This window comes from Trichosurus vulpecula, chromosome 3 (genome assembly GCF_011100635.1).
Source record: "Trichosurus vulpecula isolate mTriVul1 chromosome 3, mTriVul1.pri, whole genome shotgun sequence".
Lineage (NCBI taxonomy): Eukaryota > Metazoa > Chordata > Mammalia > Diprotodontia > Phalangeridae > Trichosurus > Trichosurus vulpecula.
This window is the reverse complement of record NC_050575.1, coordinates 94,548,619-94,572,691: the sequence shown is the minus strand read 5'-3', so window position 1 is coordinate 94,572,691 and position 24,073 is coordinate 94,548,619. Positions and strand designations below refer to the sequence as shown.

The following is a 24,073-nucleotide window of genomic DNA, read 5'->3' as shown; positions in this document are numbered from 1 at the left end:
TTGTTTTTGTTGATGGAATAGATTTAAGAAAGTGATGGAGAAAATCTTAATAATAAAGAGTAAATTTAAAAGTGTGTGGTTACATTTTTTCAGGAAGCAGGGTGTTAAACATTTATTAGCACATCACTGGGAGCAGAAGGGTCTTGAACCTGAGTTTTCCTGACACAGAGGCCAGCTCTCTATCCATTAAACCAGGCTGTCTTTCAAAGTGTTATATAAATATATCATCCCTTTTAATAAGAATAGTAGCAGAGTGGGAAGAGAGACAATTCGAGTGAGTTCCAGCTTTGTTACTCATTAGCTGTGCCATCCTGGGCAAGTCACTAAATCTCCTGGGCCTCAGTTTCCTCATCTGTAGAAGTGGTTTGATTAGCTGATGATCTCTGAGGTCCCTTCCAGCTCTGGCATTTTTTGTTCTATGTTCTGAGATCCCTTTCAGCTAATTTTGCAAACTAAGCTTCCCTTCCAGCCCTTCTGTGTACAGTGCTAGGAGAGGGGAGAGAGAGGTGGTGGTAATGGTGAGGGGGGGAGGGATAATTCAGTGTAGAACAGGCTTATGGGGTGTTCTGCATTTTCTGAGGTCTGTTCTCCTTCAAAACTCCATCAAGGAGGAGAGGTAAAATTCCCTGCCATGAAGGCGAAGCAGCTCTGAAAAGATGACAACTTGGGTACTTGGAATGCAGGACGGAATTCCTCAGTGGAGTTCAGTGCTGGTGAGTCACCTGCAGAAATAGCTCCCATCTGGAGAGGAGATTATATCTATCTCTATCTCTATATACATGCCTGCTCTCTCTGTACAAATATGTGGCTCACTGTGTGCTAAATACTGGGTGGCATGGAGAAGACTGGCTTCGTTTCATCTCCTAAAAGACTATTTGGTAGGAAACTCAGGGCCTTTTATTTAAAGAAACAAATTTACAACTGTACCCCTCGATTATGCTCCCTTAGGGTGGGGGCGGAATGGAAAACTCACCATGCGGAGGAGGTTGTGTCAATGAAGAGAGAGCTAGCACTGGGGTAAGGAAGAGTCATGCTAGGCCACGGCCTTGGCGGGTGCTCCTTAGCAAATCCCGTATCTATCCTTTAGCAGATCCTCATTGCCTAATAAAGATTGCTGAAACTCCTGGCCCTGTCATTCAAGGTGCTCTACGATCTGCCTCCAACTTCCCTAAACTGCTTCCATTTTCAGGACTCTACAACCCAGCTAAACTGGACAGCTTTCTGTTCCCCACTCTCATCTTTTCCTTTCCCATGTCTGTGCCTTTGCTCAGGCCCCAATACCATCAATGATTGGAATTGATTTCTTAGACTTCTTCCTCTCTCTCCCCCACCCCCCCCAAAGGCAGGGAAGATCCCTCCCTCCCTCTCCCCAGGTGAAAATGATTGAATCAATCAATCAATCAATCAATATTTATTAAGTGCCTACTAGGTGGTACAATGGATAGATTGCCAGGCCTGGAGTCAAGAGGACCTGAATTAAAATCTGACCTCAGGCACTTAATAACTGTGTGACCCTGGGCAAGTCACTTAATTCTGTTTGCTTCAGTTTCCTGTAAAATGAATTGGGAAAGGAAATGGACAACCACTTCAGTATCTTTGCCGAGAAAACCCCGAATGGTGTTGTGAAGAGTTGGACACTACTGAAATGACTAAACAGTGACAAAGGCACTACGCTAAGGACAAAAAAGGCAAAAGATAGCCCTTACCCTCAAGGAATTCACAATCTAACTGAAAGTTTTGCTAGTTCTTTGCCTTATCCTCCTTTGTATCATTTATTTACATATGTTCTGGGGCTCAAGAGTTAAGATGGTGGATAGAAGTCAGGAAGTTGCCTGAGCTCTCCCCAGTTTCCCTCAGAAACAATGTTAAATCAAGCTTCTAAATGGATTCTGGAGCAACAGACTCTACAAAAAGATGTAGTGAGACAATTTTCTATCTTAAGATAACTTAGAAGGACTTCAGGAAAGGTCTCTTTCACTTGGGTAAAAGGGGAGTACAGCCCAGCACAGATGGTGTCCGGGTGAGCCAGCAAGAGGCTCAGCACAGATCAGCAACCGAGGTCCCTCGGTCCTGGCTCAGCAGACCAGTGGCACAGCAGGCCAGCTAAGAGGCCTCCAGCTCCAGTACAGAAAGAACAGTACAGCCATGGAAACCAGGCAACAATAGGGCTGGGTCACCTCAGTGCAGTGAGCAAGCTGTCAGCACCTGAGGTCCCACAGAAAGCCAGTAATCAGGCCTTTGGCCCCAAGTGCAAGAAGCTTGAAACAATGCTCCCTGTGCCCCAGGAAAAGAGCTCAACTTTAAAAGATATGAAATAGGCAAAAAATGAGCAAGAAGCAAAAAAGAAACTTGACCATAGAAAATTACTATGGTGACAGGGAAGATAAAAGCACAAACTCAGAAGAGAACAACATTGTCAATATGCCTACAGCTGAAACCTCAAAGTGGAATATGAATTAGTCTCAAGCCCAAAAAGCCTTCTTGGAAGAACTTAAAAAGGATTTTAAAAGTCAAGTAAGAGAGGTAGAAGAAGAATTGGAAAAAGAAATGAGAAGTATGCAAGAGAGAGTCAACAGCTTGAAAAAGGAAGGCCAAAAATTGACTGAAGAAAACAATTCCTTAAAAAATATAATTGGCCAAGTGGAAAAAAATCCACTGAAGTTAAGAACTCCTTAAAAAGTAGAATTGGCCAAATGGAAAAAGAGGCACAAAAGCTAACTGAAGAAAATAAGTCCTTAAAAATTAGAATTGGGCAAGTGGAAGCTAATGACTCTATGACACATCAAGAATCAGTCACACAAAATCAAAAGAATGGAAAAAATAGAAAAAAAGTAAAACATTTACATATGTTCTCTGTATCTCTTCCCCATTACACTGTAAGCTCCTTGAGGGCAGGACCTATATAATTTCCAATCTTTGTAACTTTAGCACTAGTCACTAAGTGTCTGGCACATAGCAGGCACTAATAAATATTTGCTCAGTTCTATTTTCATGTATTCTCTTTTTCTTTATGAAGAGGAAGTGGCTTTGTACATATATAACACATGGAAAATGCTTTGAGATTCTAGTGGGGAAGGGAGTAAGCCATTCATTTGTTTATGAGGACCAAGGTTCTGATATATAACCAGCTGGGCAAGTCATTGAACCTTTCTGAGTCTTTGCTCTTTATTCTGTCATTGTCCTCTTCATCTCCTCCTTTGAATTCAGTGAGAATCACCTGAGGTTATTTCTCTTTGAAGAGCACCCAAGACTTCTTATTGCATTCATCCCATTTCCTCTCCAATGTTAAATTTTTCTTCTTCCACCTAAATACTTGGACAACAGTCTCTTTGAGAGACATAGACTATTATAGTTGGAAGGGACCTTAGACCACATCTAGTCCAATTTCCTGATTTTGCAGAAGAAAAAATAGGTTCAGACCAGGGGAAGGACTTGTCCAAAGTCATACAGTGTTTTGTGGCAGATGAGAACCCAGGTCATTTGACCCTAAATCCATTGCTCTTTCTGCCACACGCAATTGCCTCCTCTAACCCACAAAGCACAGTTCCATTGGTTAATTCCCTTTCAAGGTGATTGTATTGGACAGGTTAGAGTTTGACACACTAGGCAGGGCTGGGAATGGTGATGTTCTGTTCAGTCCTTTACTGAAGGATTGTTCCCATACTCCAAACCATGGGAAATCCCTGAGTTCTGGTGGAACAGTGGTGTGGACTAGGTAGTATACTGTTATGGAAGCTGAAAGAACCTTCTTTCTTGTCTTTTCTCATCTTTTTGCCTTTCTTACCTTCTCTGGGAGTCACTCCTAGAGGTCACTGACACAAAAGAGGGCAGAGAGGCTAGATGAAACTGAGAGGAGAGGGGAGGAAAAGAGGGCCAAGAGAAGATGAGTAAGAAAGGAGGAAATAAGAGCAGCACAGGAGGAATAAGGGAGGAAATAAGAAGGAAAAACATGGGAAAGGAGGGACAAAAGTAGGGGAAAAGTAGTAGAAGGAAGAAAAGAGAAAAGGAAAAGATGAGAGAGGAGAAGGAGAGGGAGGCAGAGGAAAGAAAAGAAGATGAGAAAAATGGAGGGGTCTCAGAAGAGAGAAGGGAGGAGGAGGAAGGAGAGAAGAAAGGAAGAAAGAAGGAAAGTGTTAAGCAGAAGGAAGAAAATGAGCAGAAAATGAGGAAAGATAAAGACATAGCAGAAGGCAAAATAAGGGAGAAAAAGGAAAGAGAAAAGAAGAAAAGAAAGATAGGAAAGAGAGAAAGGAAAGAGGAGAAGAAAGATAGGAAGAAGAAAGCCTTTTTTACTCCATTGATTTCCAGAACTGGTCTTGGGAGCTCAATGCTTTGTGGGCTGCCAGAAATCCTTGGCCCATTTCCCACATTTGCTTTCCTCTCTCTGTTGCTTCCTGCCCTTGTCCAGTGTGATCTGATCTTTATTTCAAGGTTACTGTTTTCAGAACAAAAAGTTTGAGACTACTCCCAGGAGTGCCCCCAGGGTGATGGTGCAGCAGAATTTGTGACTAATGTTGATTTCCCAGTCTGGCCACTATAGATTTATTCCCTAGGAGTCCCACCTGCCCAATATTGATCTAAAATCCAATTATTGTCATGCAAATTTCCTTCTTTCCTCTGGGGAAAGGAACCTCAAACTGAACTGACAGAGACCAAACATGTGTGAAGAAATGTTTGAAGATCCCAAGGAAATATCAGAAGCTAGCTAAACTGTGGACCTGCTCACTCTCTGAAGCCCTTCCCCAAACAATGGGCTGCCTTGGGAGGTAAGAAGTTCTTGTCACTGAAGGTTTCAAGCAGAGGCTGGAGGACCAATTGCCAGGGAAGCTGGGGAGAGAATTTTTCTATTGGGATCAAACCAGATTCACTTCTAGAAGTCCCTTCCAACTCCGAGATTTTGGCATTTGATGAAACCACTTGCTTTCATACAATGGAATGATAAAATCTTAGATCTTGAATGAACTCCAAAGGGCCTCTAGTTCTAGCTTTATTTTCATAGGAGTTCCTTGGGAGACAATGTGGTACAGTAGGAGAATGCACTGACTTTGGAGTTAGAGGATATTGGTTCAAATCCTACCTTTGATATTTACTGCCTTTGTGACTTTAGGCAAGTCACTTCACCTTCTTGGGCCTCAGTTTTCTCATCTGTAAAACTAGAGGAATTGACTAGATGCGATGCCTTTTCATCATTAGATCTCTTCCATCTCTCTCTCTCTCTCTCTCTCTCTCCCTTTTCCCCCCCACCCTCCTTCCCTCCCTCCTTGTAAGGGGTTTATTAGGAGAATTCTCTGATGAGCTTATAGGGTTGTGAGCCTTTGCTTGTGGCTGTGATTATACCTCATCTATTGAAAAGTGAATTGATTGGTTTAGACTTCTTTTTTAAGTTGATACCATTCTTTTCTGCTGGGTCTATAAGAAAGAAGGTCAATCACACAAAAGACTTTTTGTATTTTTTTTTCCTTTTTCAAAGGCAGATCAGAGAGCAGCAGAACTAAGGGAGGCCTGTGCATGCCCCAGCCTCCTGTGTTGGGGCAGGAGTGCATGTGCATGTGAGGTGCACATGCTCTTACTGATGTGACCTGAGAGGAGAGTTCCTTGATCCCAAGTTCTGGAATTGAATCTTGTAAATAAAGATGGGGAGAGCTCTTGGGTAGTGCCAGCTTTAGGATTGCCTCTCTAGTAGTGTACTGGTAATTAAGGTGGGACTTTATTTTACTGTTTTAGAATGCTAAATTAATTAAGTGTCTTTGATTGAGTCTTACTAGCTGCGAAACCCCAAGCCCACGCCCTTTTACTGCTAGGTGCAAAGCCCCATGTACTTGTGAAACCAAATATAGGACCTTACATTTATCCTTAATAAGCTTCATTTTATTAAATTTTGGCCCAGGGATCCCAGCCCAGAAACATCTTTTTGGATCATTATTGTATGTATTAACTATCCCTCATGTTTCTGGGAGCTGTATCCCCACAGTCTTGGGGTTGAGGAAAACTTTTACTAGAAGCCACTAGTGCCTTCCTGATATTTCTGGTTTTTGAAATTCCTCTGGTTTTCTTGTCCTGAAAAGAATCACTTCCCTTCTCCCTGTAACCCTGGTTTGTTTAGAATAGTGTTTCTCAAACTAACTTGGCCATTGAAAACTCAAGGATGGAAATATATCAGCAAAAGCCATCAATGATGGTCTAAGGGATCTGAAGAGATGGGATTCTTCTGGGAGGGGGAGAAGGTCAGAGAATTTGGAAACAGTTGAATGTAGAGCCTCACAAATTTCTGAGGTATATGAATAATACAAACATTGTATAGTAAGAAGGTGTGGTCCATTGGAAAGACTCGTAGACTTGAAATCTGCCCTGCTGTCAATATGCATCACTCCTTCCCCCTTCTACCTGTTTCTCAGGGATTGATAATCAAATCAACATTACTTTTGCCACTGTGAAGGATGTGTACCTTAGGACTCCACTCATAATTTCCAGGTTGCCCAGGCTAAGGATTTTGTTGCCCGATAACCATTCCCTGTTCCTTCATATCCATCCCTTCATGTTCCCAACCTATTCTTCCCTATCCTTCTAGTGTGCACCCTGGAACCCCTGTTCTATTGATAACAAATTGACCTTCATGTTAGACCTGTGCTGTCTTCCAGGAAATTACCTTGCATACATTTTGCGCTTATATGTGTAATGCTGTTCCCTCCAATAGAATATAAACTGCTTAAATACAAGAACTGTTTCATTTCATCTTTGTATCCCCAGTGCCTAGAACAAATCTGGTGCATACTAGGCCCTTAAATGAATAGCTTAAATAAAGAAATTAAATAAATGTTTGTTGAATTCAAATAATATCTTAGCTTTCTGACCCCTCCTTGCTATGTGATCATGGGCAAACCTCTGTTTATTTCCACTTTAAAATGAAGGGGTTGTACTAGCGGATCTCTAAGATTCCTTGTAGCTGTGACATTTCTTGTCCTAAGGGTCCTTCCAGCTTTGACATTCTGCTGTGGTTCCATTAATACTTTAGAGTGGAAATATGGCTAGTATTGAAATACCCCTGAAGCCTTATTCATATTAGTGTACTAGAGAACAATACTTGGGAAACTTGGGTTTCCTCGGTGGCCAAGGAGAGAAGTACCAGAAAACAAGCAATACTTAGATAGCAGTTTCAAAAGTCATTAAGTAACAACTCCTGGTCTAAAGACTTATTTGACCCTCTTGCCATCCCTGCCCTTCTCCTTCCATCCCATCCCCACTCCTTCTCCCATCTAGGATGGAGGGTCTGGAATAGACTGAGTTGGAGATGAAACAAAATTCTTTCACTACAACCATCTTACTTTAGCTCCTCATCTCTTTTCTCCTTCCTGAGCTATTTTTATTGCCTTTTAACCAGTCCCCTGACTCCAGATGCTATTCTTTCCAGTTCACCCTCCCCTCTGCCTCAGGTATCCTAATGCAATTATCCTACTCCTCTACTCAAAAACCTCTAGTAGCTCTCCACTGTCTTCTGAATAAAATCTAAATGCTTGTGGCTTCAATGTACTTTTGAAACATTATCACCTACAGCTCCCATTCACGTGCTCTATATTCCAGCCCAAGTGGACTGCTCTTTATTGTCCTGTCCATTTATCATTTCTGTCTCTTTGTTTATACCATCCCTATGTATCTCCATCTGTTGAAGTGTATTCCTTCTTTCAAGGATCAAATCAGATTCTACCTCCTCCATGCAGCTTTCTCTGCCGCATTCCCCCTCTTTTGAAAGTAATATCTTCCACCTTAAAATACTCCTAGCACTTTGCCCGGACTTTTCATCTGCATTTATCTCGGTTTCTTCTCTTATAGTTGTTTGTGCACTTGCCTTTCCCCTTATAACACTGCAAGCTCTTGCAGAGAAGAGTCTTTGTCATATCTGTCTTGATATTCCCAACGCGTAATACCATGCCTTGCACATAATGAGTACTTAAACAACGTTTTCACTGAATATGAATTAGATTTTTTTTAACTAGTTCTTTCCTGGGAATGTGCCCTCTCAGAGGGGAAAACTCCTTCTTTCTGAAGAATGTACAAGTGCGCACAAGTTACTGACAATGAATCCAGGGGTTTCTTTATGACCAATCTCCAAATACTCAAACTTCGGTCCCATTAATAGAGGTTCTTAACATGGAATCCATGGACTCCCAAGGAGTCTGTGGATATATTTCAGGGGGTCTGTGATTTTGGATAGGAAAATTACATCTTTATTTCAATAAAATTGGTTTCCTTTGTAATCCTGAGTTTTTAATTTTGTGCATTTAAAACTACTATTCTAAGAAAGGGTCCATGACACAAAAGATGTTAAGAACCCCTGATATGAGGAGCCATTGTCCTAGGACCAATGGTTAGAAATGATAGGAAATCATATTTTGGCTCAATGGAATAATAGCAACAATAATAACAACTAACATTTATAGAGCTCTCACTATATACAAGGAAGAACTTCCCAACAGTAATTGTTTTCTACTAATAGAATGGACTATATAAGAGGTCATGAACTCCTACCACTGGAAGTCAGAGAATCACAGTATATTTTTCCTCAGGTGTTTAATGCATGTTACTAGTGAACATGTGACTTTCACAATATTTTTTTTCCTGCATGTTAAAGAATACTTATTTTTCTATTATTTCTTTTCCTTTAAAAATGCTTTATTGAAATTTTCTTTTATCATTATCACTTCCCAGTGGTCTCCTCTCTCTAGAAATAATGCTTATCCTTGTAAAAATTAAGTTCAGCCAAACACAACAAATCAACACATTGACTATGTCTGAAAAACATAACCATATACACACACATACACCTTATTCTGTACATATAATCCATCACTTCTTTGCTGAGAGGTGGGAGGCAGAATTATAGGATCTTAGAATTGAAAGGGACCTTATATAAACCAGTTTGCTATGCAGTAGAGGAATTCTCCCTTGAACATTCACAAGAGATGGATCACCAGTATCTGTTTAAATAGTTCCAGTGATAGGGAGCTTGATACCTTCCAAAAGCAGTTCCTTCCATTTTTGGACAGCTCTAATGGTTGGGAAGTTTTCCTTTCTAGTAACTGGTTCTAGGTCAATGACTCCTTAAGTTTGTGCAGATGAGGATTGTTCATAAAGATACCCTCTGGATTCATTGCCAGTACCCCGTGTTCACTTCTCCAGAAAAAAATGGGACTTCCCCAGTATGGTGGGACATAATTCCTCTGGTAAGGAATTAAATTACATTCAATGAGACATATGAGCTTTCCTGTAGTTTTCCAAAGTTAGTCCTAGTTCTCCCCTGTTAGTCACATCGAGCAAACTTAATTCATCTCCCCATGACAACCCTGCATATATTTGAAGACAGTGATCATGTCCTCCCTAAGACTTTTCTGCTTCAGGCTAAACATCCCCAATTCTTTAAACTGATCCTCATATGACATAGTTTCCAGCCCCCTCATCATCCTAGTTGCCTTCTTTTGTATGTACTCCAGATTGTAATTGTCCCTCCTAAAATATGGGAGGCGGAGCCAAGATGGCAGAAAAAAGGCAAGAAGTTGCCTGAGCTCTCCCCGAATTCCCTAGAAACAACTTTAAATCATGCTTCAAAATGAATTCTGGAGTGACAGAACACACAAAAGGATAGAGCAAAATAATTTTCTAGCCTGCAGGAAAGGTCTGTCTCACTTGGGTAAAAGGGGAGCATAGCCCAGTACATGTGGTATCCAGGCAAACCAGTAGGAGGCCTCTAGGCCCAGCACAGATCAGCAACCAAGGCCCTGAGGCCTGGCTCAGAAGGCTAGTGCCATAGTGGTCCAGCTGTGAAGCTCCAACCCCTGCACAGCAGGCTAGTGGTCAGGTCTGGCAGGCCTGAAGTTCCCAGCAAGCCAGCTAGACCAGACTGGGCAGCAGTAGGTGAGCCACTACCCCAGAGGCTTGGTGTAGAAAGCCAGTGACCAGGCTCCTGGCCCTGGTGCAAGAAGCTTGGGACAGCATCCCATGGTATCCCAGGAACAGAGCTTAATTTTAAAAGTGATGAAATAGGCTGGAAAATGAGCAAACAACAACAAAAGAGTTCTGACCATAGAAAGCTACTCTGGCCACAGGGAAGATCAAAACACAAAATCAGAAGGGGACAACAATGTCAAAATGCCTACATATGAAGCCTCAAAGAGAATTATAAATTGGTCTTGGGCCCAAAAAGTCTGTCTGGAAGAGTTCAAAAAGGATTTCAAAAATCAAATAAAAGTAGAAGAAAAATTGGGAAAAGAAATGAGAGCTATGCAAGAGAATCATGAAAAAAAAAGAGTCAACAGATTGGTAAAGGAAGCACAAAAATGCTAAAATAAAACAACTTCTTAAAAAGTAGAATTGGCCAAATGGAAAAGGAGGTACAAGAATCCACCGAAGAAAACAACTCCTCCTAAAATATGGTCCCTAGAACTAGACATACTTCTCTAGATGTAACTGACCAGATCAAAGGACAGCAGGATTATCATTTTCCTCGATCCAGACACTATGTTTCTGTTGATGCCATCTATAATTGTATTAGCTTTTCTGGTCAAAATGTGACACTACTGACTCTCATTGAGCTTGTAGACCATCAAGTCATCTAGCTCATTTTCACATGAACTCCAGCCATATCAAGATAGTCCTTTTTATCATTGTATACTCCACCCTGTATCTAAGGGCTTAATTGCTCCAATTGCATCTCAGTCTTGTAAGGAGTTTAGTTCCTTAAAACCATAGTAAAAAAATATCATTCTCCCCTCACTAGCTAGCTAGCTTCTGCTTCTAGTAACTGGCTTAGTGAGGAGGAGTACTTGTTGAAAAGTTAGAACATGAAGTGGGGGAAACAACCTTACCTGTGATCTTGGCTTCAACAGGGTCTGTGTTTGCCTTAAGTTGACTAGCACAGAAGGTCCTGATTCAGTGTATACATGTCAGAGTAGGCATAAACCCCTAGAGGAGGAAAGAAAGGAGAGAGGATAAAGTGAGCTTCCATGTAAATTAGTTTCAAGTCTCCAATCTCAGATCTCAGGTCATCCTTCCATCTACAGGTAGAAAGAACCATAGATATAATCCAATCTAAAATCTTAAATTTACAGATGAGGAAACTGAGGCCAAGGGCCTTGGTAAGACCTGAGTATCAATTGGAAGGAATAAGGTCAAAGACACTAAATCTAATGACTTGGATCATTTCCTCTCTCTGAGCTTCAGTTATTTCTTCTGGAAAATGAAAGAATTGGATTCAATTGTATGCAAACGGTCCCCTCTAGATCTAATATTCTATGTTCATAGAATCCTTCTCATTTTGAAATTCTATGTTTTATACTCTGAAATAGATTTCAGTTCTGACATTTATATTTTAAGGACCCTTCCAACTTTGACATTCTATTTTAAAAAGGTTGTTCCAGTTCTGACATTCCGTAAGTTCATTCTAAGGTTCTTCTAAGGTCTGAAATTCTATGTTCTATGTTTTAAAGTCCCTTTCAACCCTAACGTTGTAGGATCTAACACTCTCTGTTCTAAGCTCCCTTTGAACCCTCATAGGTTATGAGCCTGTGGACTCCGAGAACTCAATGACTCTATCATGACCTCACCTCTCTTGATAATTATCATGTGATAAAGTCCTGTGGGACCAGTGTAGCTCTAAGGAGAAGCTCAGGAGAGCAGATGCCAGCCCTCTGACTACTCCTAAACTGCATCTTAGCAACATCATAGCTTTTGTGTTGGCAATCTTGGTGCTGCCTACTTAGCCTTACTCTGTATTAAGCTGAAATTGAAGGCAGCATGAGGCTGCCATGTCTTTACACACCTTCTAGTAGACAAACCCAACTAGAACATAAACAGACACTAACTTCTTGCCCAGGCGAGGCAGGTACTATCTCCAGCCATCATTTTTCCTTGGGTGGTGCCATAGTGTTCTAACCTTGGGCTAAGAAGGAGAAATTTACTTGGATCATTTTAGGAAGGTGGTAAGGTTTAATGGAATGATCACTGGTCCAGTAGTCAGAAGACCTACCTGGGTTCTTGTCTTTATCACTAATTCACTGTGTGATCTTGGGAAAGTAACATTCTCTTTGTGAGTCTTTCTTCAAGTGTAAACTTTCTTCAGATTTGAGCTAGATAATCTCCAAGGTCTCTTCTTGCTCCTACATTCTATATTCTAAAGTTGTTTCCATGTCACAAAATGTATATTAGTCCTTATCTATTGCAAAATCTCTTCTATATCAATGAATTGGTTGATCAATTATTCCACAAGCATTATAATCAACCAGTGATTTGCAGGAAGCACTAGTAGACGGGGGATCAGGGAAAGACTCATACAGAAAGGAGGTTGAACTTGAACTGAGCTTTGAAAACAGATAAGGATTCTAGAAGGTGGGGTAAGTAAGCGTCATATCCCTTATGGATCTGAGAAATGGAACAGCAAGTTGACCTGGAAGGTAGAGTATATGCAGGGAAGAAATATTCAACAATATTAGAAAATCAGGCCAGAGTCAGATTACAAAGGGCTTTAAATGCCAAACAGAAAAGTTTGTATTTTATCTTAGAGGCAATAGTGAGAGCCACAGGAGATTTTTAAGCAGGGAAATGCTGTGGTTAGACCTGTGCTTTAGAAATATTACATTGGCAGGTATATGGAGGATAGCTTGGGAGGGGAGAGATTTGTGGTATAGAGATCAATTAGGGGTTTATTGAGGTAGTCCAAATAGGAGAGGATGAACATAGAATTTCAAAGGTAGAAGGAGCCTTGGAACATAAGAAGTAAGAGCTGGAAGGATAGTCATCATGTGAGTAGAGAGAAGAGGGTGCACATAAGAGATGTTGTAGAGGGAGAATTGATAAGACTTGGCAACTTGATCGAATATGGGAAGTAAGTGAGAAGGAAGATTTGAGGTTGGTTCTGAGGTTGTAAATCTGAGTGACTGGAATGCTCATGGTTTCTTCATTAGAAATAAGGAAGTTGGAAAGAAGGGTAGGTTGGGGGTGGGGCAAGGGAATTCTATTTTATATATGTTGAGTTTGAGATGTTTATGGAACATCCAATAGATAGTTGGTGAAGTGGATCTGGAGCTAAGGAGTGAGACGAGTATAGTCTGGCTTTCTGTGCATAGAGATAATAGTTGAACTCAGTAGATCTGATGGACTCAGTGAGAGAGAGAGTGTAGAGAGAGAACAGGGCTCTGGCAGAGTCTTGATGTATATCCACAGTTAGGGGGTGCAACATATATTTCTTCCAGAAGACTGAGGTGAGAAAACAGGGTCATGAAAACCCAATGAGGAAAGTATATTCAGGAGGAGAGGGTGGCCAACAGTGTCCAGTGCTACTGAGCGGTCATGAAAGTTGAAGGCTGAGAAAAGGACATTGGATTTAGCAGTTAAGAGGCCATTGGTAACTCTGGAAAGAGTTGTTTCAGTTGAGCGATGAACTCAGAAGCCAGCCTATAAGGAATTGAGAAGTTAGTGAGAGGAGACCTAGTGGAGGTACTGAATGTAGAAAGGTTTTTCTAGGAGTCTTAAAGTGAAAGGGAGGAGAGATATAGGACCACAGTTTGAAGGATATGGAAGCACATGGAGGTCTTTCTTCTTTTAAACAATGAAGAGTCCTGGATATATTTATAAGCAGTAGGGAAGGAGCTGGTAGATGTAGAAAGTTGTATGAGTATATGAAATAAGGAATGAATAACTTATAATAAGAACCAGAATTGTTCACCACCTGTATGTCAGATTTCCCAAGCAGAGAATTCAACTAAATCCATCATATTGTGGAGTATTTGAGGGTACTCTGGCCAAATGGCTGAAGAAAGGTCACCTCAGATGTGGGAGGGTGCCAAAGCTTGGCAATTTCATACTCACCATAGGCACCAAATTTCCCCACTAAAAAAAGAGGCATCCCTCCAACAGGACAGAGCTGAGAATTCAACTGTCCCCTCTGGAGCCTAGACTGAATGCATTTCATTAAACACCTTGGCCCAGAGAGAGCTGCTGTCTGTGACCAAGGAGGAACAACCTGCAATTTCACAAGTCCCAGGGCTGGAGGTGGGGCTAGCATTGAGCAGGGATAATATTTCTGAGGTTTGAGAATTACAGAAAAACAGAATATTAGTAGGGGGAGTCTTTTCTTATCTGTATACTGAGGGAGTTATATTAGATGAGAGGCATTGTGGTGGGAATGGAAAGGCTCCCACACTGGGATTCAATAGACCTGTATTCTACTCCTGATTGTCACTGACTCATTGAGTGGAGTTGGGAAGCTCCCTTCTCTTTCTCAGAGACTCAGTTTCCCTATTTTGAAAATAACAAGGGTTAGATTAAGCATTTTCTATGATCTCTTTTGATTCTGACATGCCATGAATCTATAGATCCCCTTTCTATAGCAAGTTGTGTTTTACAAAGCCTCTTTCTATAATATACCTGTGAAGTAGTTAGTACCGGTGTTACCCCCATTCTTACTGATGAGGCAACTGAGGCTCAGGTGGTGGCTTGCATTTGGTCATACAGCAAGTAAATGGCAGAATCAGGACCCAAACCTGGGTCTTCTGACTCCTGGCCAAGGGTATTTTGGTAATATGCCACTCAGACTTCCTTTTTCAAAGTCATGCCCGCATAATTCAGATGTAGGTGAAGGAGGGTGGAAAGGTTTATATTAGAGTTTGACATTTTCCCTCATTACTTCAGGATCTGGTTGATTGCCCACCACCTGTACTTCAGATTTCAAACCAGTCTTGCAAAAAAGGCATTAACCCACTGATGGGGATGGGAAGGCTTTTGCATATTGCTTGTCAGGTAAACAATTACTCTTATTTACCCTCTGGGCACAGCTTTTCTAACTCATTGGGAATGTATACCTACTGTGTGTATGTGTGTGTGGCTAGGTCTTATCCCCAAATGCTTCTGCTAGCAAGGGCAGGGATGTAGTGGACTTCTTTGGGAGGCAGGAAATTGATGGAAGAGAGTCTCGCAAGGCCTAGATCATCTGAATTGTTAATTTTATGTGTGCTTTGTTATTAGCCTTCAATCTGGTGTCCACACCAGCAGACATGTCCTGACTCCTCCAAAAGGATATTTTAAAAATAAGAGTTTTCAAGAAGACATATCTCTAAACATACAACTCATCATCATAGAATCTCTGGGTTGGAGGAGACCTCAAAGGTCATCTTGTTCAACCTGCTTTTGAACAGAAGTCTTTTTTATCACACACCAGAGAAAGGATCTTTAGTGAGCAGGAGCCTGCTCTCTCCGTACTACTTTTCAGAATCATGGAATCACAGAGTTGGAAAAGACCTTAGAAGTCTCTAGTCCAAATGGGAACCAACCATGAACCCTTTACAACAGTTGTGTCAACCTCAAACAGAAAGAGAGCTTTACAGCCTCACATTGACTAAGAAAAATCACAAATTAACATTATCTGTGCAATATTGTTTTTTTAAATTTATCTTGTAAAACAATTTCAAATTACATTTTCATCCAGTTCCAGCCACATTTAGGAGTTTTGTACCTGGAGGCTGCAAGTTTCACACCACTGCCACGTCCTCTAAGAGCAGTAATCAGTATTCCCTCGAAGATCTTTGCTTCCCCAGACAGTCTGTTCTTACTTTTGGAAAGGTCTGATAGGAGGTTTTTCCTTATACTGAGCCTAAATCTACCTCACTGCCTTCCACTCATAGTTCCTTGATGCTCTTCAAATACATGTTTCTTCCAAGTTTTTTCTTCTCCCAACTTGACATCTAATATCAACCAGTTTTCCTATGTAACACTCTAGAGTTCCTTCACCATCCTGATCATCCTTCCAGGGGTGGAGAGCCTGTTGCCTTGAGGTTGCATGTGGCCCTTTAGGTCCTGCTCTTGAGGACCTAGAGGGCTAAATGTGGCCTTGAGGCAGAAGGTTCCCCACCCTGTGTCTAGATCCTGCATTTTATCAATGTCTTCCCTAAAATATGGGATCCAGAGCTGAACACAATTTATCAAATGTGATCTGACCTGCTTGGTGTACAGTGGGATTATGACCTTCCCAATCCTGGTTATCATGCTTCTCTTAATACAGTCTAAAATTGTGTTAGCTCCACTCCCCATCTGCCATATTACGTTGTTGACTCATATCAAGGTTGTAGTGCACTAAAACCCCTAGCTCTTTTTTCAGATAAACTGATTTCTCCAAAGAGGCTCCTCAAGACAGGTTTCCTCCTCCTGAAAATACCAATCAATAGAACCTTAGATTTGAGGCCTTTTAGCATGGAAATAATCTTTGTCCGGGAACTGAGATTCCCAGGTTCTAGTCCTAGTTATACAATGAATCCTGTGCATGACCTTGAGCAAGCCATAGCCTCCATGTAGGCTCCATTTTCCTCCATTGTAAAATGAAGGAGTTGGACTATGATTTTTAAGGTTCCTTCTAGCCCTGGTGTTTCTGAATTCTTCATTTGAGTGCACAAAATCTGTTAACTGTTGCTATAGTTTTTGAGAGATCATAGATTTAGAACAGGAAGGGTCCTTAGAGGTTGAATCCAACTACCCCATTTTACAGATAGGGAAACTAAGGTGATTTCTCTCCCTATAATAATCACAATAATAATCTCTTATTTGTGTATGGAACTTAGTTTACAAAATGCTTACACTCCTTTCCCCTCATTTGACTTTCACATCATTACCATGTGGTATAGCGGGTATTATTAGCCTCATTTTATAGACAAAGAAACCGAAGCTCAGAAGTTAAGTGGTTTACCCAATGTGACATCTCTGTCTTATCTTTCTTTATTCTAGGGTGACTTCTTGCTTTGAATTCTATCTTTTAAGACCCATTTGAGGCTCCATATTCTGTTTTCTAAGGTCTCTTCTGATGCTGATATTTTATGTTCTATTTTCTTAAGGTCCTTTCTAGCCCTCAAGTTCTATGATTCAAACCAGGAAAATCCTACGGGAAAAATCATCTGGCCTTCCTCCCTCCCCAATGTTGGGCCCATTTCCTGGCTGCTTATAGCCTCCTGGCTTCACACCCATCTTCAGTTTAGCTTCTTTAATTTTTTTTTTCAATGAACAAAAATCTGTGTTCTCTCTTTCCCATCTACTCCTTTTGCAACAAAAAGGAAAGAAAGACAAAAGAAGAAAAAAAAAAGAAAAGGAAAACAAATCTCTTATAAGAAATAGCTCAGCTTTCTAAAAAGATCTGGGATAAATCCAAACTGTTTCCAGCCCAGACCTAGGTCGTAAAGGGCTACCTTTTTGTTCAGGGGGCGGGGCATGTACAGTGGGTGTGTGGGAGCAGCAGGAGGCAGTCCGTTACCCGAGAGGCGGCTTTCCAGTGATTTCCCTAGCCCCTTAGCAAACTCTCGGCCTCACACTTTCGAGGGATGTTCAAGGAGGGACCAGTACAGGGTGATGGCAGTTCTCGTCCGCGGGTGAAGTCTCAAAGCCGGAAGCCCTGAGATCTGCTGCTAGGGATCTCTCTCGAGCTCTTCCCCAATTTCCTCCTGCCCCCTTAAACTCTGCAAGCTGTGGCCCCAGGCCTTAACCCTCTGGGAAACCACGCTTCTGGTACCTTGGAAGGGTAACTGAAAGGCCTGGGGGCTACTCCTCCAGGGCCTAGCCCCCACTTCTAAAAGAACCCAGCCCATTCCCTCCTCCCTTCCACCACCCCTACAAAACTCCCTCCTCTCATCTCCCCCTCTACTCTTCACCCCAGCAAACGCTTCCAAACCAAAACAAATTCTGACGTAGAAAAGCGGTTATTAATAGCTTGGGGGAGCCAAGGCCCGGTGGCGTCTAAACAAGGTGCTGACTGGGGCATCCCTCTGGGGACTCATGAGGGAGGAGGGAGGCGAGAAGGCGACGGTTAGGGAGGCCCATAGCTCCTGGGCCCATTATCCAGCTGCAGACCACAGCCTCCCCCGGGCTCTGCTTTGTCTGAGCTACAGAACCAGCTTGGCAAAGGGCTGAGGCGGTTGCTAGGGTTCGGGGGCCCTGGGGCAGCGGAGTTCCCCCTCAGGTTTGGTGATCAACTAAAACGGCCTCGGGCTTAGTAGAAGTCAGCCCGGGACTGACCCAGGGACTCCCGAGTTTGGGAGCTGTCCCCTATCATTGTGCTGAACTATGGAGGTTCTAGTTTAAAAGCTCTGCGCCCACAAGAAGCTGACAGAGGCGGCGGGGTTCCGGAGCTGTCTCCCAGCCTAGGGCTGAACTGAGGAGACCAGGATAAGATCCATCAACAGAGTGGTACCGAACCCAAGAGGCCAGAATTTGGGGCTGTCCTCCGTATCGGTGCTGACCCAGGGCGAACCAGAAAGGAGGAGGCAAGGGAACAAGTGAACAAGGGCGCTGCCTGGAGCATGCTCCAGCTTAACAGGGCCTAAGACTAGAATCTCTCTGGCGCTCTCGCTCTGAGGAGAGGTGGAAGATTCACAACAAAGACCGTATCGTACCAACCTGCTGCGGGCTGCGGCTCTTTCCACCCTCGGCGGCTGGAACACTGCTTTCTTTCTCGAGCTTCTCTGCCTTCCTTCCCCGCTCTCCCGCTGCTCCGTGGAGACTGGCTCCCTCTTGCACGGGGACCGGGCTAGTACACATGCACTAGGGGAGTACCAAACAGGGGCTCTGGTCCACACCGATTCTCGACCGGGCTCCTAGGCTCGGGCTTTCAGCTCTCTGGCGGCCCCGCTTCCTGGGTGAGCCAGGCTTCCTGAAAGAAGGAGGGGGAGGGGTGGAGGAGGGAGGACGAAGAATGGGGAGAATGAGTGAGCTAGAGAGCAGCTGTAGCTGCAAGATAGAGAGGGAGTCAGCGGGTCACTTGTCCACCTTGCAGTCTATACAGATTTCTGCCCTGACGTGGGGTGAGTTGGGGGGTGAGTAGTAGACCCAGTATGTTGGTCAGAAAGGTCATTCTCTGGGGGAGGAGTCTTGACAGCATTCTTTTCTCGTTCTTAATTCCAGGTCTAGGAGACCCTTGGAATGGATATCTCAAAGGCACTTTACCTCCTGAATACCGAAGAGGTTAGGGGGAAGGCAGCATTACAGTGGAAAGAGCACTGAACTGAGAACCAGGAGACATGAATTGATGTTCCAAATCTGCCACGATCTGATTGTGTGACCTTGGACAAGTCACTTCCTTTCTGCAGCCCTCAGTTTCCTCCTTGTAAAAAAGGAGTTGATCTGGATGATTTTCTAGGTCTCTTAAAATTTTAAATTCTGTGTTCTAATACTTTCTATTCTAAAGCTACTCCCAGCTTTTAAATCCTGTGTTTGGAGGGTTCATCCACCTCTCACATACTCTAATTCTATAGTCAATGGGAATTTCCCAACTAAAAGTGGGAAAGAGAGGTACACCAACAGACACTGACAAAGGATGATAGCTTTGGAGCAAGAAGGGAATTTAGAGATCATCTGGACCAATTCCTTCATTTTATAAATTAGGATCCTGGGGAGCATAGAGCCTTTGATTACTGAAAGTCACAAAGGTAGTAAGTAACAGAGTTGGAAATCAAGCAGGTCCATGGACTAAAAAATTTCAGTGATCTTTCCACCAAACCATGCTGCTTCTAAAGGTTTGCCTTACAGTAGTGAGTGGGAAGAGAAAAAACAGATAGAGCCAAGAAGTTGGAAAAGCTTGATGTTGGCCCTTTTTGGGTGTTTCCCTTCAGTGTCTATTCTCCTACCTAAAGAGAGCACTAAGCTGCATATCAGGGAGGATGAAGAATGGGGAGAATGAGTGAGCTAGAGAGCAGCTGTAGCTGCAAGATAGAGAGGGAGTCAGCGGGTCACTTGTCCACCTTGCAGTCTATACAGATTTCTGCCCTGATGTGGGGTGAGTTGGGGGGTGAGTAGTAGACCCAGTATGTTGACCAGAAAGGTCATTCTCTGGGGGAGGAGTCTTGATGGCATTCTTTTCTCGTTCTTAATTCCAGGTCTAGGAGACCCTTGAGTACATGGTAAATACATAAGGGAGTTGCTGTAATATGAATCCTTGTTTTATAGGAATTTCCTCATAGGTGTTCTTTCTCCTTTTATTGGTACCTATAGGCAGGATGCATGGATGGTCTCAGCCTTTCAGTTGAGAACAGAAGAGAAGGCAAGCTGGTGTAGTGGAAACCACTGAGCCAGGAGCCAGGAGACCTGAGTTATGGCTCTGTCACGGATTTACTGTGACTTCAAGCAAGTCTTTTCACATCCTCAGAGTCTTAGTTTCCTCATCTGTAAAAAATAAGACTGGATTAAATGATTTCTAAGTTCTCTACCGGTTCTAACATATTATGTTTTATGTTATAAGGGCCCTTCTATCTTTCACATCCTATATTCTAATGTTCATTTAGCTTGGTAAGGCTACATGCTAAATATCTTTCAGTTCAAACAATTTGTGTTCCATGCTCTAATGTTTTTTCCAGTTCTGGGAATCTATGTTGTGTATTTTAAGTTCCCTTCCCATTCTAATTCAAAGACCCCTCTTTGGCTCTGATATTTTATGTTCTTGGGTCCTTTCTAGCATTAACTTCCTTTGTTCTACAATTTCAACTCTAAAATCAAAATACCCTAGTTTGGGGAAGGTTGTAGATAAACTTGAGAGGATGAGATTGTAGTTGGAGTTGGAGTGAACAGGAGCATTTGAAGGAAAATGCTGAACACTTAGAGCCAGGAGATATCAAGACTTTCAGGGGAAAGAATTACCCTCTGCTGTAAAAATTCCACAGATTTGGGTTGAATCTGTCAAACTGTGAAATAGAATTGGACACAAATTCATGGCTGGAGTCCCAAAACTCTCACCAGCTGGAGCCTTTGCTTTAGGGGACCAAGAGGGTGAATAACCTTTCTATCTTATTGATGGCTCAGAATTCTTAGCCTGGTAGGAAGGAGGGGAGGCTGCTTACTAGCTGTGTGACCTTGGGCAAGTCATATAGTCTATCTTAGTTTCAGGTTTCTCATTTATAAGTTGGGGATAGTGATTCTTGTGTTATATACTTCTTGGGGAGGAAAGCCCTTTCTAATCTTGAAAGCACAATAGAAATGGGATATGCTGTTATCACTGTTTTTGTGATTTCTATAGAATCAGACCCAAGTAAAAGTTTTGGTGAGTTGGCTTTGTAGCAACTAATTAGTATGAAACAAGAGAATCATAGCTCATTAGAGCTGGAAGAAATCTTAAAGATCATCTAATCCAAATCTCATTTTTAGGAAGATGGAAACTGAGGCTCAGAGAGACTTGCCGTCTCAGAAATGACTTGCTAAAGTTAACCCAATAGGTTAGTGGAAGAACCAGGAGCAGAGGGCAGGACTTCTGACTCCCATGTCAGTGGCCTTCTCCCCACCCCCCCATTTGTATTTAAGAGGCTTCTAGAGACCTCATTCTTACAGAGATATCTAATTGAGAACAGCAATTTTTGAAATTCTTAGATAGTGGAGGAATATTAAGGTTAATTACAAACAAGCTCTACATTCTAGTCTGCAAGTAACTCTAGTTTTCAATAAGAAGTGAAAACAGTTCAAGTGCCCAGTGTCTTCATGTCAGTGTTTCTCCCTCCCACCAGCTACATCAATATTAGGGTATTGTGAAATATATGATGGAAGGATAAGTTTTCAGAGACATTTGTGAGTTTGGAATATGGATAAGACCTTCAACAACTCGTAGTTTGACAGAACTAATAGGGGGCCTCAGAGCATAGAATGTTTTATTCTTACTTCTCTATGTACATGTTGTTTCCTCCTTTTAGAATGTAAGCTCTGCAATTTGGAACTACACCCAAAGGGTGATAAAACTGTGTATACCCTCTGACCCAGCAATACCTCTACTAATTCTGTATTCCAAAGAGATCAAAGAAAGAGGAAAAGGACAGGTATGTACAAAATATCCATAGCAGCTCTTTTTTGGTGGCAAAGAAGTGGAAATTGAGGGGATGCTCATCAATTGGGGAATGTCTGAACAAGATGCGGTATATGATTGTGATGGAATACTATTAGGCTATAAGAGATGATGAATAGGATGGTTTCAGAGAAACCTGAAAAGACTCACATGAACTGATACAAAACGAAGTCAGCAAGACTAAGAGAACATTGCGCACAGTAATGATGATCAACTGTGAATGACTTAGCTATTCTCAGCAATCCAATGATCCAAGACAATTCCAAAGGACTTATGCTGAAAAATGCTATCCACCTCTAGAGAAAGAACTGATGGAGTCTGAATGCAGACTGAAGCAAAATCTTTTCTGTTATTTTTTCTTGCCTTTTTTTTTGCAACACAGCTAATGTGGAAATATACGTTGCCTGATTTCACATGTATAATTGATGTTGAATTTCTTGACTTCTCAGTGAGTAGGTGAGGTGTGGGAGAGAGGGAGAAAATTTGGAACTCTAAATTTTAGTTTTAGAAAATGAATGTTAAAAAATAATAAATAAACAAATGAGAATGTAAGCTTTTTGAGTACAGAGGCTATTTTTTGTCTTTGTATCCCCAGCAACTATAATGGTACCTGGAACAGAGCAGGCACTTAATAAATATTTGAATTGAATGTAACATCCTTAGTTCTTTCAACCAATCCACATATTGCACAGTTTACAATTCCCCCTCCATCCTGGTTACCCTTCATTGTGAATTCTCTAACTTGTCAACATCCTTCCTAAAATTATTCCTAGGTCTAAATACAATACTCAAAGTGTAGTCTTTTTACTCATGGAGGATAGTGGACCTATAACCTCCTTTCCCTGAACCTGCTAATTTCATTAAGATTGCTTTAGCTTCTTTGGCTATCACGTTGCACTGTTCATTTATATTCAACTTGCAATTCACTAAAATATTAGTGCTCTCTCCATCTTTCTCTCTTTTTCTCTCTCTCACCCCTCCCCCACCTCTCTCTCAGTGTTATTACTTGAAAGAATTTTACAGAATTCTCTCATTTTAATTTTAAAAATTTACTTAAAAAATTAGGAACTTGATAAACCTCAACAAGCATGAATATTTTCCCACATTAAGAAGAAAACAGAAAAAGAGGACCATGTACAAAAATGTGAATCTGTGCTCTGTACAGCCCTTTTTTTAATATTTCAAGTTTAACGTGGTAGTTCCAACATGGCCTGCTTGTTTATTTTCCCTTTAGAACATTCTTCTCATTTCTGTGTATTTTGTAATGGATTCATTGAGATTCTTTTTTTTTCCTGTGTTTTTGCTAACATTTTTTTGTTGCCTCTCTCACTTCTCTCATAACTCTCCCTCTTTCTTCCTCCCTCCCAAAACCCTTTCTTACCTTCCTAGGAATGGGAAGCATGGTTCATGCTTAGCTTTCTTCCTGGTCTTTTTCACATGAACTTTTATATATACATATGTAACATGGTCTCTGGGACATCTAGTTTAATCCCTCTTGAACAAGAATCCCATTTACAAAATATCCAACAACTAGTATTCTTGCCTCTGCTTGGCACCTGCAACACTGAAGAACACACAACCTCTTAAAGCAGTCCATTCCATTGTTAGAATGTGTTTTGCTAAACTGTGCATGTTTATTACAATGTATTTCTCTCTCTTTTTCCAATGGGGGAGGTTGGAGGAAAAGGAAATAGATTTTTGTCAATTAAAAAAATAAATAAAAAAGGAAAACTCTCATTTTTAGAACAGTCTTATTTGCTTCCTTCTAACTTTGTAACCTTGGACCAAATTCTCCCCTCACTATTCTGAATTCAAGAGAGAGGGAGCTCTTTGTACTGATGATTCTGATTAATTATGGTCTTTGCCCCCTGAAGAAACTACTTGTTAATTGAGAAGACTGGGATTTCATATTTTTCCCTATGCTTTCTAAAAGACCATCATAAAAATTTCCCTCAATATGCAAATGTTTTATTTGGTAATGGCAGTGACTGGGCTTTGTTGAGTCAGGGTTTTCCTTACACTATTAGCACATGGATCTTTTTAGTTTCTGGCTTTCCAAGTTAACATCTTTACTAAACATCACTAAAATTTTTAGGTAATCAATTATTTACTACTGAAGCCCAGAATTGACTGTGGAACTGCAATCTACTTTCCTTGTACTTCCATCAAGCACAGGACATTTGACCCCTACATTACATTGAAAATGTAATTTATACCTTGACCAGGTCTTGCTTC

General features: G+C 41.6%; 1 protein-coding gene across 1 annotated transcript in view; it reads right to left on the bottom strand.

Annotated features, from left to right (window-relative positions):
- Positions 1–18,768, bottom strand: part of CPLX2 (complexin 2) — an 84,738-nt gene extending 65,970 nt beyond the window's left edge. Inside the window, exons 1-2 of the mRNA XM_036751992.1 lie at positions 18,418–18,768; positions 10,857–10,953 (exon numbers count right to left, since the gene is read on the bottom strand). The gene's annotated coding sequence lies outside the window, so the exon portion shown is untranslated. The remainder of the gene's footprint in view (positions 1–10,856; positions 10,954–18,417) is intronic.
- Positions 18,769–24,073: the final 5,305 nt, after the last annotated feature.